At 39.2% G+C, this 11852-nt stretch overlaps 1 non-coding gene across 1 annotated transcript; it reads right to left on the bottom strand.

Annotated features, from left to right (window-relative positions):
* Window positions 1–9491: 9491 nt before the first annotated feature.
* LOC112793559 (small nucleolar RNA R71) lies at window positions 9492–9595 on the bottom strand. Its single transcript, XR_003198251.1, has one exon. It is a non-coding gene; the product is annotated as a small nucleolar RNA R71 (small nucleolar RNA).
* Between the last annotated feature and the right edge of the window lie 2257 nt (window positions 9596–11852).

Raw genomic sequence — 11852 nt, 5'->3', positions numbered from 1 at the left:
GCTCAAAGCCTTGGATCCTTTTTACCCTTGCCTTTTGGTTTAAAGGGCTATTGGCTTTTTCTGCTTGCTTTTTCTTTTTTTTCTTTTTCTTTTCGCCATTTTTTTCCCTACCTTTTTTTCACTGCTTTTTCCTACTTTAAGAATTAATTTCATGATTTTTCAGATTATCAACAAAATTTCTCTTTGTTCATCATTCTTTTAAGAGCAAACAATTTTAACATTCATAAACTTCACTATAAAAAATATGCACTGTTCAAGCATTCATTCAGAAAAATAAAAAGTATTGCCACCACATCAAAATAATTAAACTAATTTCAAGATAAAATTTGAAATCCAAGTATTTCTTGTTCTTTTGTAATTTGGCACATTTTAAGAAAGGTGAAGAATTTATGGAATTATTCATAGCTTTAAGACATAGACACTAGACACTAATGATCAAGTAATGAAGACACAAACATAGATAATACATAAAGCATAAAAATCAAAAAATAGAAAAATAAGAACAAGGAAATTAAAGAACGGGTCCATCTTAGTGATGGCGGCTAGTTCTTCCTCTTGAAGATCCAATGGAACGCGTGAGCTACTCTATGTCTCTTCCTTGCCTTTGTTGTTCTTCCCTCATGGCTATTTGATCCTCTCTAATTTCATGGAGAATAATGGAGTGCTCTTGGTGCTCCATCCTTAGTTGCTCCATATTGGAACTCAAATCTCTCAAAGAGGTGTTGAGTTGCTCCCAATAATTGTATGGAGGAAAATGCATCCCTTGAGGCTTCTCAGGAATTTCTTGATGAGGGACTTCCTCATGCTCTTGTTGAGGTCCATGAGTGGGCTCTCTTATTTGCTCCATCCTCTTTTTAGTGATGGGCTTGTCCTCATCAATGAGGATGTCTTCCTCTATGACAATTCCAGCTAAATTGCATAGGTGACAGATGAGATGAGGGAAGGCTAACCTTACTTAAATGGAGGTTTTGTCAACCACTTTGTTGAGTTCTAGAGATATGACCTCATGAACTTCTACTTTCTCTCCAATCATGATGCTATGGATCATGATAGCCTGATCTACAGTCACTTCGGATCAGTTTCTAGTAAGAATGATGGAGCGTTGGATGAATTCCAACCATCCTCTAGCCACGGGTTTAAGGTCATGCCTTCTCAATTGACCCGGCTTGCCTTTGGAGTCTCTTTTCCACTGAGCTCCTTCCACACATATGTCCATGAGGACTTGGTCCAACCTTTGATCAAAGTTGACCCTTCTAGTGTAGGGGCGTACATCTCCTTGCATCATAGGCAAGTTGAATGCCAACCTTACATTTTTCAGACTGAAATCTAAGTATTTCCCCCGAACCATTGCGAGCCAATTCTTTGGGTTCGGGTTCACACTTTGATCATGGTTCTTGATGATCCATGCGTTAGCATAGAACTCTTGAAGCATTAAGGTTCTGACTTGTTGAATGGGGTTGGTGAGAACTTCCCAACCTCTTCTTCGGATCTCATGTCAGATCTCCGGATACTCATTCTTCTTGAGCATGAAAGGAACCTCAGGGATCACTTTCTTATTGGCCACAACTTCATAGAAGTGGTCTTGATGGACCTTTGAAATGAATCTCTCCATCTCCCATGACTCAGAAGTTGAAGCTTTTGCCTTCCCTTTCCTCTTTCTAGAGGTTTTTCCGATCTTAGGTGCCATAAATGGTTATGGAAAAACAAAAAGCAAACACTTTTTCCACACCAAAATTAAAATGTATGCTCGTCTTCGATCAAAAGAAGAAAGAAGGGAGGAAAAAAAAAGAAAATGTAGGAGATGGAGTGGTGTGAGTGTTTCAGCAGGGGGAAATAAGTGTTTATGATGTGTGAAAATGAAGGAGGTGTGAGGGGTTTATATAGAGGTAGAGAGAGGGGTAGGGTTATTAGGGTTGGGTTTGGGAGGGAAAGTTTTTGAATTTGAAAGGTGGGGTAGGTGGGGTTTTTGGGGAAGAATGGGTAGATGTGAGTGGTGAAGGGGTGATGGGGAAGAGAGATGGAGGTGATTGGTGAGGGGTATTTGGGGAAGGGTGGTATGGGGAGGTGTGAGGAAGAGAGAGAGTGAGTTGAGGTAGGTGGGAATCCTGTGGGGTCTACAGATCCTGAGGTGTCAAGGATTTCTCATCCCTGTACCATTTTGGCATGTAAATGCCCTCCTAGTTCCAATCCTGGCGTTAAACGCCAGGTTGTTGCCCATTTCTGGCGTTTAACGCCAACTTTTCTTCCCTTTCTGGCATTGAACGCCAACTTGGTGCCCTTTTCTGGCGTTAAACACCCAGAATGTGCCAGACTGGGTGTTTAACGCCCATTCTGCTACCCTTACTGGCGTTTAGCTCCTCCTCCAAGGTGTGCTATTTTTAATGCTGTTTTTGAGTTTTGCTTTGATTTTTGTAGTTGTTTTTGTGACTCCACATGATCATCAACCTAAAAAAAACATAAGATAATAATGGAAATTTGAAATAGATAAAAATTGGGTTGCCTCCCAACAAGCGCTTCTTTAATGTCAATAGCTTGACAGTGAGCTCTCATGGAGCTTTACAGATGTTCAGAGCATGGTTGGGGCCTCCCAACACCAAACTTAGAGTTTGAATGTGGGGGTTCTGTTTAACTCTGTATTGAGAGAAGCTTTTCATGCTTCCTCTCCATGTGTACAAAAGGAGGTCCTTGAGCCTTAAACACAAGGTAGTCCTCATTCAATTGAAGGACCAACTCTCCTCTGTTAACATCAATCACAGTTTTTGCTGTGGCTAGGAAGGGTCTGCCAAGGATGATGGATTCATCCTTATTCTTCCCAGTGTCCAGGATTATGAAGTCAGCAAGGATGTAAAGACCTTCAATCTTCACTAAGACATCCTCTACAAGTCCATAAGCTTGTTTCCTTGAATTGTCTGCCATCTCCAGCGAGATTCTTGCAGCTTGTACCTCAAAGATCCATAGTTTCTCCATTACAGAGAGTGGCATGAGGTTTACACTTGACCCCAGGTCACACAGAGCCTTCTCAAAGGTCATGGTGCCAATGGTGCAAGGTATTAAGAACCTTCCGGGATCCGGTTTCTTTTGTGGTATCTTTAGCTGAGCCAAGGCATTTAGTTCTTTAATGAGTAATGGAGGTTCATTCTCCCAAGTCTCATTACCAAATAATTTGGCATTCAGTTTCATGATTGCTCCTAGATACTGAGAAACTTGCTCTTCAGTAGTAACTTTATCCTCTTCAGAAGAAGAATATTCTTTAGAGCTCATGAATGGTAGAAGTAGGTTCAATGGAATCTCTATGGTCTCTGTATGAGCCTCAGATTCCCTTGGTTCCTCAAAGGGGAACTCCTTTTCATTCAGAGGACATCCCATGAGGTTTTTCTCACTGGGAATCACGTCCTCCTCACTCTCTCCAGGTTCGGCCATGTTGGTCATGGTTATGGCCTTGCACTCTCTCTTGAGATTTTCTTCTATATTGCTTCTGAGAGTGCTAGGAGGAGTTTCGGTAACCTTCTTACTCAGCTGACCCACTTGTGCCTCCAAATTTCTAATGGAGGATCTTGTTTCATTCATGAAACTTAGTGTGGTCTTAGATAGATCAGAGACTATGGTTGCTAAGCCAGAACGATTTTGCTCAGAGTTCTCTGTCTGCTGCTGAGAAGATGATGGGAAAGGTTTGCTATTATCAAACCTGTTTCTCCCACCATTATTGTTGTTGAAGCCTTGTTGAGGCTTCTGTTGATCATTTCATGAGAAATTTGGGTGATTTCTCCATGAAGAATTGTAGGTGTTTCCATAGGGTTCTCCTATGTAATTCACCTCTTCCATTGCAGGATTCTTAGGGTTATAAGCTTCTCCTTCAGAGGAGGCTTCTTTAGCACTGCCAGATGCAGCTTGCAATCCAGTCAGATTTTGAGAAATTATATTGACTTGCTGAGTCAATATTTTGTTCTGAGCCAATATGGCATTCAGAGTATCAATCTCAAGAACTCCTTTCTTCTGAGTTGTCCCATTGTTCACAGGATTTCTTTCAAAAGTGTACATGAACTAGTTATTTGCAACCATTTCAATGAGTTTCTGAGCTTTTGCAGGCGTTTTCTTTAGATGAATAGATGCACCTGCAGAATGGTCCAATGACATCTTGGATAGCTCAGACAGACCATCATAGAAGATACCTATGATGCTCCATTCTGAAAGTATGTCAAAAGGACACCTTCTGATCAATTACTTGTATCTTTCCCAAGCTTCATAGAGGGATTCACCTTTCTTCTATTTGAAGGTTTGGACTTCCACTCTAAGCTTACTCATCTTTTGAGGTGGAAAGAATTTAGCTAAGAAGGCATTGATCAACTTTTTTCAAGAGTTCAGATTATCTCTAGGTTGTGAGTTCAACCAACTAGCTCTGTCTCTTACAACAAAAGGGAATAGCATAAGTCTGTAGACCTCGGGATCAACTCCATTGGTCTTAACAGTGACAAAGATTTGCAAAAATTCAGCCAAGAACTGATGAGGATCTTCCAATGGAAATCCATGAAACTTGCAATTCTGTTGCATCAGGAAACTAAGTGAGGCTTAAGCTCAAAGTTGTTTTCTCCAATGGCAGGAATAGAGATGCTTCTCCCATAGAAGTTGGGAGTTTATGCAATAAAGTCACCAAGCACCTTCCTTACATTGTTGGCATTGTTGTTATTTTCGACTGCCATGTCTTCTTCTTTTTTGAAGATTTCTGTCAAGTCCTCTCTAGAGAGTTGTGCTTTAGCTTCTCTTAGCTTCCTCTTCAGAGTCCTTTCAGGTTCAGTATCAGCTTCAACAAGAATGCCTTTATCTTTGTTCCTTCTCATATGAAAGAGAAGAAAACAAAGAAAGTATGGAATCCTCTATGTCACAGTATAGAGATTCCTTGATGTGTCAGAGGAAAAGAAGGATAGAAGGATGAGGTAGAGAATTCGAACTTATTAAGAGGGAGAGAGTCCGAATTGATAATAAAGGAGAAGTGTTAGTCTTTAAATAGAAAGAGATGAAAGAGGGAGTTTTTGAAAATTAAAAAGATTTTTGAAAAAGTGGTTAGTGATTTTCAAAAAAGATAAGAAATAGTGATTAGTTGAAAAAGATTTGAAAATAATTTTAAAAAGATAAGAAGTTAGAAAAAATATTTTTGAAATCAAATTAAAAGAGATACGATTGAAAAAAAATTGATTTTAAAAAGATATGATTTTAAAAAGATGTGATTGAAAAGATATAATTGAAAATAATTTTTTAAAAAAAGGATTTGATTTTTAAAATTGATGACTTGACTAACAAGAAATTAAAAGATATGATTCTAAAATTCAAATATTGAACCTTTCTTAACAAGAAAGTAACAAACTTGAAATTTTAAATCACAACATTAATTATTAGCAAGGATTTTCGAAAATATTAAAAGAAAAATGAAAAACATTTTATTTTGAAAAAGATATGATTGATAAGAGATTATTTGAAAAATTAGTTTTAAAATTTCAAAAATTAAAAAAGATATGATTTGAAACCAAAATCTCCTCCTTGGTGCTATCCTGGCGTTAAAGGCCCAGAATGGTATCCATTCTGGCGTTTAACGCCCACTTGCCTACCTTTTTGGGTGTTAAACGACCAGCCAGGTACCCTGGCTGGCGTTTAAACTCCAAAATTCCTTCTTCACTGGGCATTTTGAACGCCCAGCTTTTTCTCTGTGATTCCTCTACTGTATGTTCTGAATCTTCAATTCTCTGTATTATTGACTTGAAAAAGACAATTTTTTTTGAAATTTTTTTTAGAAAAGAAAAACATGCAAGACACCAAACTTAGAAATTTTCATACTAGAGACACTAACAAATTGAGAATGCATATGAGAAACAACAAAAGACATAAAACAGGAGAATTTAAAGATCAGAACAAGGAAGATCATCAAGAACAACTTGAAGATCAATGAAGAACACAATGCGTGAGTTTTCGAAAAATGCATGCAATTGACACCAAACTTAAAAATTGACACTAGAATCAAACAAGAAGCACAAAATATTTTTGATTTTATGATTTTATGATTTTTTTGTAGTTTTTCGAAAATTTTTTTTTGAAAAAGAAAATAAGAACTCAAAAATTTTTAATAAGAACTCCAGGGATCATGCAATGTTAGTCTAAAGCTTTAGTCTAAAAGGATTAGACATGGTCAGCCAAGATTCAGCAAGACATTACATACAACAGCCAAATTGATGGGAATCAACTGGCTCCTGTGATGATAAAAACATCATCTGAAACTCTAGAATTCATTCTTAAAAATTATGAAGGAGAAAAGAAAAAGAAAATACCTAATCTAAGCAACAAGATGAACCGTCAGTTGTCCAAACTTGAATAATCCCCGGCAAGGGCACTGATGCCAAGGCATCTTAGGCTAGTTTCACTAGCATTTTTCTGTTAGTTTTAGTTGTTTTATGCATTTTCTTGAGCTTAAAGTAACCAAGAATGGTTAAATGAACAACAAAGTAATGAATCATCCAAACAGTGTAATTTTGATGCAAATTCCATGAGTTTTTAGTTATATTACTTGAATGCTATGAATGGAAGAATTCTCATGAAAATCTGCAAGACTTTGATGCAATTGTGTGGATGATTTCAGGGAAGAAGAGGCTAGGCAAGGAAGCAACCAAATCTATAAAGGAAGCTTGAAGATCACATGTGGAGTACAATGTGAAAGTGGCGTTTAACCTCCAGTTTAACCTTAAACTGGAAGTTAAACGCCAGAATAAGGAATGCACCAAATGCTGAAAGTGGCGTTTAACCTTCAGTTTAAGGTTAAACTGAAGGTTAAACGCCAGAATCATGAAAGCTGAGAAAAGAGGAAACTGGCGTTTAACCTCCAGTTTAACCTCAAACTAAAGGTTAAACGCCAGAATGAGAATGGCACCAAGGGAGTGATTCCACGTTTAACCTCCAGTTTGACCTCAAACTGGAGGTTAAACGTGTTCGAACTATATGAGGCACCAGGAAGCCATTTTCACGTTTAAGCTCCAGTTTGACCTCAAACTGAAGCTTAAACGTGTTCAACATTCACACTCCAGGGCTACCTTCTTCATTCCCACGTTTAACCTCCAGTTTGACCTCAAACTGGAGGTTAAACGTGTTTGGCGTTTTTGCTACTCCAGGGTTGCCTTCTCATTTCCACGTTTAAGCTTCAGTTTGACCTCAAACTGGAGCTTAAACGTGTTCGACCAAGAATTGCCTCCAGGGTTGCAATCTTCATTTCCACGTTTAAGCTTCAGTTTGACCTCAAACTGAAGCTTAAACGTGTTCGAGTAATTACCCTCCTGGGTTGCTTTCTTCCAATTCCACGTTTAAGTTTCAGTTTAACCTTAAACTGAAACTTAAACTTCAACTTAATCGCCACTCTTTGAAAAGGTTTCAGGGCCAATTATATTGAGGTTTAAATTAGCATTTGAACACAAATATTAACTTAAACCTATTATGGTATGAAACCCAATTGAATATCATAATTTATGGGATTGGGCCTGAAGAATTGATGAATCTGGAACTTCAATTTGTTGAGTCTTGTGTCATTACTTGTTTATCACTAAGTTTGCTCAATGAATGTTACAGAGTTGGATCACAGCCTCATCAGTATTATGGATCATAAACCCAAAGCAAAAAGGAAATCAGGGAAAGGCCTCAAAGCCCAAGAATCACAACAGAAGCTCAATTTAGAAAGTGTATAAATAGGATAGAATTGAAGTTAGTGAGGGACTTTTTGACACTTTAGCATTTTTTTACTTTTGTAATAGAATTCGGAGCTATGACTCACTAAACCCCTTTCATTGGGTTAGGGAGCTCTATTGTAATTCAATGAATCAATAATACTTTTTATCTTCTTCTTCAATCTTTTCTCTTGAATTTTGTTAGAAAGCTTCTCGATCTAATTCCATTGGGTAGTTGTCTTGGGAAAGAAATTATCCATAATTGGAATCCTTCGGAACCTTGGGAAAGGAATGGAGGATTCATGCTAGAGAAGCTTTCTCACAGTGAATTGGATTGGGGTTTGGATGGATATTGTGACATGTAATCCTACCAAATTGTGGTTCATGAAGCTGTGTGGTATAATCAGTGATCGAGCATCATCTCTTCTTATGAACATTTAAACCAAGGGATTGGGAATTTGTTTGTTTTTAGAGAGAATTGGTGAGCGAAGGAATTGGGATCCAATCATATAAGATTGCCAAGCAAAATTCAATGAATGCATTGGTTGAGGAAGAGATAGAAATGTTTTGATTCGGAGATCTCAATATCTCCTGAAACCCAATGAATTCCCCATTTCTGATCTACATTTTCTCTTTACATTCTGCAATTTAATTTCATGCAATCACCCCCATCCCTTTTAATTTCAGCAATTTAATTTCTAGCTCTTTAATTCATGCAATTTAATATTCCGCAATTCTCATCTAAATCTTGATTCTGCTCAACTAGAACAAACTTCTAATCCGAATTGCTCATTCAACCAATCCTTGTGGGATTCGACCTCACTCTATTGTGAGTTTTTACTTGACGATAACCGGTGCACTTGCCGGAAGGAATTTTGCCGATTGTGCAATTTCCTAAAATCATAGCATCAAGGTTATGCTACACCAAGTTTATGGCGCCGTTGCCGGGGATTGGTTTTCGATTGACAATTCTCAAATTGGAAGTTAACTAGATTGAGCAATTTTTTTTTGTTTTGTTAATTTAGTTCAAGTTACTTGTTGAATTTTAATTTCTGCACTCTGTTATTTGCTTTTTCTTTCTTATGCCTTTCATTTCAAGCAACTAACTCACTGACCCACTAACTATTTAAATTAATTCCTCAACTGCTCTAACCATACTCTTCCATTAACCAAGAGTATTCCACTTGGTTGTTGCTTGTGGTGTGTTCTTGTATGACAGGTAGGAGAGGAGAGACATCAACCCCTCCATATACCGAACCAGAGAGGACCCTTCATAGACTTAGAAGAGAAGCAAGAAGGAAAAGGGTACTGGGAGAAGAAGAATCTGAAGGAGAATCTGAGGACAACTTTGAGGAAGCTCTAGATCTCAACATGGATAGAGAAGTTCACAACCATGAGAGGGATGATGGAAACAATGCCATTCCTGAGAGAAGGGTTCTTGGTTCATACATAAACCCAACCTCTGGGAATTGTGGTAGTAGCATTCAGAAACCACCCATTCAGGCCAACAATTTTGAACTCAAACCACAGCTAATATCACTGGTGGAGAACCATTGTTCATTTGGTGGGAGTGCTAATGAAGATCCAAATCAACATCTCACCAAATTCCTGAGAATTTGTGACACAGTGAAGTCCAATGGAGTCCAGGAAGATGCCTACAAACTGCTCTTGTTCCCATTTTCACTTAGGGACAAGGCAGCTAAGTGGCTGGAATCATTCCCAAGGGACAGCCTAACAACCTGGGATGAGGTGGAGGGCAAGTTTCTGGCACGTTTCTACCCCCCACAAAAGGTCAATAGGCTTCGATCTGAGGTTCAGACTTTTAGACAACAGGATGGTGAGACTCTCTACGAGGCATGGGAGAGGTTCAAAGAGTTGACAAGGAAATGCCCACCAAACATGTTCCCTGACTGGGTGCAATTGCATATTTTCTATGATGGACTTTCTTATGAATCAAGGAAGGCTGTAGACCATTCATCCGGAGGTTCATTGAACAGGAAAAAGACTGTGGAAGAAGCCATTGAAGTGATTGAGACAGTGGCTGAGAATGAGTACTACTTTGCTTCAGAGAGGCACAACACTAAGAGAGTGATGGAGCTGAACCATGTGGATACAATTCTAGCCCAAAACAAGGTGTTTGCCAAGCAACTAGCAGAGCTCACCAGGAAATTAGACACAAAGCAAGTGGCTGCACTACACACACAAGATCAAGAGGAAGTAAGCACTGAAGGAGGTGATTGGGAAGAGGCCAACTATGTGGGAAATCAACAAAGGCAACCATATGATCCACATTCCAACACTTACAACCCAGGATGGAAAAACCACCCAAACTTTGGGTGGGGAAACCAGCAAAGCCAACCACAAAACCACAAACCTTACAACCACAACCAACATAACAATTCCACATACCAAAACTCCAACCAAAGATCATACCAAGCCACACAAAACACTTACTCCCAACCACCATATCATGGCCTAAATAACCAACCTGCCCAACCTAATCCGAACCAACAATTTCAAGATCAATTAAACAGGATAGAAGGAATGCTTGCAACCATGAGTCAAGACATAACCGATTTGAAAGCTTTTAAGGAAGAAGTAAATTCTAACTTGCAAAACCAAGGAGCTGCCATCCAGAAGCTAGAAAATCAAATTGTGTATTTGTCTAAGCAAACCCCTGGGCCAAGCGTTTCTCATGCTGCCAAGGCTATTGCAAGGGAAGAATGTAAAGCCATAACACTCAGAAGTGGAAAGAAGCTAAGGGAGATCTCAAAGGAAACCACAGAGGATGAAGCAAAGGAAGATGTGGGAGACAAGGAACAGGGACAATCTTTTATACCATCTGCAACAAAAGAAAAAGAAAAAGAGGTCCTGAAGCCTTATACACCCAAAGTACCATATCCTCAGCGTTTGATGAAAAGTGAAAAGGATGGCCAATTCTCCAGATTCTTGGAGATTTTCAAGAAGCTTCAAATCAACATTCCTTTTGCTGAGGCAATAGAGCAAATGCCACTCTATGCAAAATTCTTGAAGGAATTAATGACCAAGAAGAGGAGCTGGAGAAATGAGGAAACTGTGTTGTTAACTGAAGAATGCAGTGCCATCATTCAACACAAACTGCCTCAGAAATTGAAGGATCCAGGCAGTTTCCAAATCCCCTGCATCATAGGAGAAGTCATGGTGGAGAAGGCCTTGTGTGACTTAGGGGCCAGTATCAATTTGATGTCTCTAACCATGATGAGAAGAATGAAGATTGAAGAAGCCAAACCAACAAGAATGGCCCTCCAATTGGCAGATCGAACTTTTAAATTCCCTCATGGGATAGTTGCGGATTTGTTGGTGAAAGTGGGAGATTTTATATTTCCTGCTGACTTTGTGGTGTTAGATATGGAGGAAGAAGCTAAAGCTTCGATAATTCTGGGAAGACCATTCCTGGCTACTGCTGGAGCCATCATAGATGTCCAAAAGGGTGAACTCACTCTTAGACTACATGATGAGAAATTGGTGTTTAACGTATTCAAGGCAATGAGCTATCCATCAGAATCACTAAAGGAATGCATGAGGGTGGATGTAGTGGACATTGCAATACAAGAAACCTTTGAGGAAACCACAAGGGAAGTGGCAGAGGAGGAGTTCACCAAGGATATTGAAGTTAGTGACATCAAGGCTGCCGAAACAACCATGCCAAGCATGCCAGAGAAAGTGAAAGAAGAAAAGGAAGCACCAAAACCTGAGCTCAAAGCATTGCCCCCTAATCTCAAGTATGCATACTTGGGAAGTGATGAGAGCCATCCTGTTATCATTAGCTCTACCCTGAGCCAAGAACAGGAAGAAGAATTGATCAAGGTGCTACAAACTCATCAAGATGCCATTGGATGGACCCTAGCTGATTTGAAGGGGATAAGTTCATCCATATGCATGCATAAAATCTTGTTAGTAGAGGATGCTAGACCGTCCATTCAAGCTCAGAGAAGATTGAATCCCGTCATGAAAGAAGTGGTACAAAAGGAGGTCATAAAGTTATGGCAGGCAGGGGTAATCTACCCCATTTCTGACAGCCCATGGGTTAGTCCCATCCATGTAGTTCCCAAGAAAGGTGGCATAACTGTGGTGCCAAATGAGAGGAATGAACTCATACCCACAAGAACTGTCACTAGG

This window comes from Arachis hypogaea, chromosome 3, assembly GCF_003086295.3.
Source record: "Arachis hypogaea cultivar Tifrunner chromosome 3, arahy.Tifrunner.gnm2.J5K5, whole genome shotgun sequence".
NCBI lineage: Eukaryota > Viridiplantae > Streptophyta > Magnoliopsida > Fabales > Fabaceae > Arachis > Arachis hypogaea.
Note: the sequence above shows the minus strand (reverse complement) of the source record. Positions and strands in the feature narration are given on the sequence as shown.